Here is a 5,970-nt window from a genome sequence, read left to right on the forward strand (position 1 = left end):
CGACAGTTCCGTGTGGACCCCATGGGGCACCCCTGCTATCCTTGGGCAGCATGGGCCTTCGCTTGCCCCAAAGTCTACAGAGTTAAACACCTTTTGCCTCTTCCTGGCAAAAGCATTGCTGGCACAGGCAGCCCTGGGCCATGGGGTGGCACTGTGTAGATACCAGCCCGCACCCTGTGTGACCACCGTACCACGAGCTGACTTGTCTGCTAAAAAAACCTGCCAACGTGTGTGGTTTATTTTAGAAGGGCCTTGATGCAACAAGCCTGAGAGCTGTGACTTGGGGAGGAGAGAGCACAAACGGATTCATCCTCCTTCCACCACTGCCCAACAACTGAAGAGCACCAACTGAGGACCACCAACTGAAGAGCACCAACTGAGGGTACCAACTGAAGGCAACCAATGAGGGCACCCACTGAAGGCCACCAAGTGAAGGCCAGTTGCTCTGCCAACCAGACCGCATCCTGGTTCAGAGGAAACAATCAGGTCCAGAATCCCTGCATGCATCCCCACAAACTCGGCACTTGAGAACAAAGGCATATGGCTCACAAGAACCTGCCCTGAAGGGGCCCCACCCCACCTTTCATTCATTGCTGGCTGCTGGGACCTTTGAGGTTTCTCACTGTGAAGAAGTTCCTAGGGATCATCACCTTAAAATGAATGATGCTAAAATTACTGAAACCAAATCTACCTCACGCAGTGTCAGTGATTCATAGAATTCCCTTTCCCCCATAATCTCTGAAACACTAACAAACTAAAAATAAGAGAGATTTCTGCAGGTGCTTTCAGAAAAAAACATTGCCATGAGCTAAGCCTACTCTATAAGGACAAGTCATATTTCATATATACACATATATATCCAATCCACATATGTTCCATTTACATTTTTGAGAATAACACACATGTTCAATCAAATTAACAAGACTAACAGAAGAAATTTTCTAAAATTTACATACTAAGTACATCACATTTTTCTAATATTCACTTTGATACAGCAACTTAGAATCTGTGGCTTTGAAACACCGAGAAGATTATGTAAGAGAAAACCACCACATAATAGAAAGTTTTCAGTGTGATCATCATTGCTACTTTTAACTAGAAATTACCCAGTGAATGCATTGCTAACTGCTGTGTGACTTTGGCTATCTATTTATTCTTTCTGATCATAGGTTTGATTGTCTAAGAAATATGAGTATCACCAATCTTGCTCTAAAAATTAGATAAGAAAAGTAATCCCTTTCTCCATATACTGAACACATAAAAATTTATAGGTATTGTGTCCAGATTTTTACACACTACCTTATAGAAGCCTCATAGTAACCCTCTCTTTTAAGCATTTTGCCATGGTTTTTATGCCCTTACCTTATGAAGCTTCATAACAATCACATCTTTTATAGATGAGGAAACTGAGGCTTTGGATGCCTCTGGGGGAACCTTGGGCCAGCAATGGCCAGAGGATCTTCTGGACTTAAGCAGTACCTGTTGCCTCCTTACCTTTGGGCGTCTTCTGGTTGCCAATGTACTGCTGTCAGGTCCTTCGCTGGCTCCCAAATTCCACTGGGCAGGCTCCAAAGCAGTGGAGTCTGCGCTACAGCCACCTCCACCTTGTGGATCCCAGAGCTGCAGGATGGCCTCACCCACCACATCCTGAGCTGGCCCCGCTTGAGGCTGGCATTGTGGGACAGGGTGTTCTGGGCACCTCTGCTCCTGTATTTCCGGGCCTGCACCTTCGCTGTCGGCACGCTGGTAGATGTCTGAGCCACAGGCTGGCTCTGGAGAATTCTTGTGCTGGCCCTGACTGGGGCAGGTTTTGGTGCACATGCAACATTTCAGTGTGGTTCCCATGGGGCACCCCTGCTTTTCTCAGGCAGCTTGGGCCTTCGCTTGCCCCTAAGTCTGCAGATCTGAAGACCTATGGCCTCTTCCTTCCAAGAGCATGGCTGGCACATGCTGCACTGGGCCATGGGGTGGCATTGCACTAGCATCCCTCACCACACGTCACCCCTGTACCCTGAGCTGACTTGTCTGCTAAAAAAACCTGGCAGCCTGTCTGGTTTATTTTAGAAGGGCCTGGATACAACAAGCCTGAGAGCTGTGACTGGGGGAGGAGAGAGCACAAACGGATTCATCCTCCTTCCACCACTGCCCAACAACTGAAGACCACCAACTGAGGACCACCAACTGAAGAGAATCAACTGAGGGTACCAAGTAAGGACATTAACCAAAGGCAACCAATGAGGGTGCCCACTGAAGGCTACCAAGTGAAGGCCAGTTGCCCTGCCACCCAGACCGCATCCTGGTTCAGAGGAAACAATCAGGTCCAGAATCCCCTGCATGCATCCCCACAAACTTGGAACTTGAGAGCACAGGCACATTGTTCACAAGGCCCTGCCCTGAAGGGGCCCCACCCCACCTTTCATTCACTGCTGGCTGCTAGGGCCTTTCAGGTTTCTCACTGTGAAGAAGTTCCTAGGGATCATCACCTTAAAATGAATGATGCTAAAATTACTGAAACCAAATCTACCTCACGCAGTGTCAGTGATTCATAGAATTCCCTTTCCCCCATAATCTCTGAAACACTAACAAACTAAAAATAAGAGAGATTTCTGCAGGCGCTTTCAGAAAAAAACATTGCCATGAGCTAAGCCTACTCTATAAGGACAAGTCATATTTCATATATACACATATAAATCTAATATATATATATTTCATTTACATTTTTGAAAATAACACACATGTTCAGTCAAATTAGCAAGACTAAAGTACATCACATTTCTCTAATGATCACTTTGACACAGCAACTTAGAATCTATGGTTTCAAAAGACCAAGGAGATTACATAAGAGAAAACCACCACCTAATACAAAGTTTTCAGTGTGATCCTCATTGCTTCTTTTAACTAGAAATTACCCAGTGAATGCATTGTGAACTGCTTTGTGACTTTGGTGAGCTATTTATTCTTTCTGATCATTGGTTTGATTGTCTGAGAAATATGAGTATCACCAATTTTATAAACTTGCTCTGAAAATTAGATGAGAAAAAATAATCCCCTTCTTCATATACTGAACACTTAGAAAATTATAGGTATTGTGTCCAGATGTTTACACACTTACCTTATAGAAGCCTCATAGGAACCCTCTCTTTTAAGTTACAAGCATCTTGCCATGGTTTTTACTCACTTACCTTATGGAAGCTTCATAACAATCACATCTTTTATAGATGAGAAACTGAGGCTTTGGATGTCTCTGGGGGAAACTTGGGCCAGCAACGGCCAGAGGATCTTCTGAACTTAAGCAGTATCCATTGCCTCCCTACCTTTGAGCATCTTATGGTTGCCAGTGTACTGCGGTCTGGTCCCTCGCTGGCTCCAAATTTCGACTGAGCAGGCTCCAAAGCAGTGGAGTCCAGCGCTACTGCCACCTGTGCCTCGTGGATCCCAGAGCTGCAGGACGGCTTCACGCACCACACCCTGAGCTAGCCCCGCTCGTGGCTGGCATTGGGGGACAATGTGTTCAGGGTGCCTCTTCTCCTGTATATCGCAGCCTGTGCCTTCACTGTCTGCACACTCGTAGATGTGAGAGCCACAGGCTGGCTCTGCAGAACGCTAGTGCTGGCCCTGATTGGGGCTGCCTTTGGTGCACATGAGACAGTTTAGTGTTGGGCACTCATGCTCTTCTCGGGCAGCTGGGCCTTCACTTACCACCTATCAGCTCTTCCTAGCAAAGGCATGGCTGCCACAGGCAGCCCTGAGCCATGGGGTGGCAATGCGCTAGTAGTTGACACCCTGCATCACCCCCATACCCTGAGCTGACATGTCTGCTAAAAATACCCTGCCAATCTGTCTGGTTTATTTTAGAAGGGCCTGGATACAACAAGCCTGAGAGCTGTGACTCAGGGAGCAGAAAGCACAGATGGACTCATCCTCCTTCCACCACTCCCCAACAACTGAAGACCACCAACTAAAGAGCACCAACTGAGGACCACCAACTGAAGAGCACCAACTGAGGGTAGCAACTGAAGGGCACCAACTGAGGGTACCAACTGAAGGCAACCAATGAGGGCATCCACTGAAGGTCACGAAGTGAAGGCCAGTTGCCCTGCCACCCAGATCGCATCCCGGTTCAGAAGAGACAATCAGGTCCAGAATCCCCTGCATGCATCCCCACAAACTTGGAACTTGAGAGCACAGGCACATGGCTCACAAGGCCCTGCCGTCTCAGAGGCCCCGCCTCACCTTTCATTCATTGCTGCCTGCTAGGACATTTCAGGTTTCTCACTGTGAAGAAGTTCCTAGGGATCATCACCTTACAATGAATGATGCTAAAATTACTGAAACCAAAGCTGCCTCACACAGTGTCAGTGATTCGTAGAATCACCTTTCCACCATAATCTCTGAAACATTAACAAATTAAAAGTAAGAGAGATTTCTGCAGGTGCTTTCAGAAAAAAACATTGCCATGAGCTCAGCCTACTCTATAATGTCAAGTCATATTTCATATATGCATTATATATATCCAAACCACATATATTCGACTTACATTTTTCAAAATAACACATATGTTCATTCAAATTAACAAGAGTAACACAGAAATTTTCTAAAATTTACACACTAAGTACATCACATTTTTCTAATGATTGCTTTAATAGAGCAACTTAGAATCTGTGGTTTCAAAACACCAAGAGGATTATGGAAGAGAAAACCACAATATAATACAACATTTTCAATGTGAAAATCATTGCTACTTTTAACTAGAAATTACCCAGTGAATGCATTGTGAATTGCTTTGTGACCTTGGTTATCTATTTATTCTTTCTGATCATTGGTTTGATTGTCTAAGAAATATGAGTATCACCAATTTTATAAATTTGCTCTGAAAATTAGATGAGAAAAAATTATCCTCCTTCTCCATATACTGAACACTTAAAAAAATTATAGCTATTGCATCCAGATTTTTACACTCTTACCATATAGAAACCTCACAGAAACCCTCCCTTTTAATTTACAAGCATTTTGCCACAGTTTTACACACTTACCTTATGGAAACCTCAAAACAATCACGTCTTTTATAGATGAGAAAACTGAGGCTTTGGATGCCTCTGGAGGAACTTTGGGCAAGCAATAGACAGAGGAGCTCCTGAACTTAAGCAGTATCTGTCACCTCCCTACCTTTGGGTGTCTTCTGGTGGCCAATGTGCTGCTGTCAAGTCCCTCGCTGGCTCTCAAATTTGACTAGGGAGGCTCCAAAGCAGTGGAGTTGGCGTTAGTGCTACCACCACCTCATGATTCTCAGATCTGCAGGACGGCTTCAGCCACCATGTCCTGACATAGCCCTGCTTGTAGCTGGCATTGGGGGACAGCGTGCTCTGGGTGCCACTGCTCCTGTATATCGTGGCCTACGTCTTCACTGTCTGCACCGTCATAGACATTAAAGCCACAGACTAGCTCTGCAGAACCCTTGTGCCAGCCCTGATTGGGGTTGCCTTTGGTGCATATGCGACAGTTCCGTGTGGACCCCATGGGGCACCCCTGCTATCCTTGGGCAGCATGGGCCTTCGCTTGCCCCAAAGTCTACAGAGTTAAACACCTTTTGCCTCTTCCTGGCAAAAGCATTGCTGGCACAGGCAGCCCTGGGCCATGGGGTGGCACTGTGTAGATACCAGCCCGCACCCTGTGTGACCACCGTACCACGAGCTGACTTGTCTGCTAAAAAAACCTGCCAACGTGTGTGGTTTATTTTAGAAGGGCCTTGATGCAACAAGCCTGAGAGCTGTGACTTGGGGAGGAGAGAGCACAAACGGATTCATCCTCCTTCCACCACTGCCCAACAACTGAAGAGCACCAACTGAGGACCACCAACTGAAGAGCACCAACTGAGGGTACCAACTGAAGGCAACCAATGAGGGCACCCACTGAAGGCCACCAAGTGAAGGCCAGTTGCTCTGCCAACCAGACCGCATCCTGGTTCAGAGG

The sequence above is a fragment of the Hylobates moloch genome, unplaced genomic scaffold (assembly GCF_009828535.3).
Source record: "Hylobates moloch isolate HMO894 unplaced genomic scaffold, HMol_V3 SCAFFOLD_3, whole genome shotgun sequence".
NCBI classification, from domain to species: Eukaryota; Metazoa; Chordata; class Mammalia; order Primates; family Hylobatidae; genus Hylobates; species Hylobates moloch.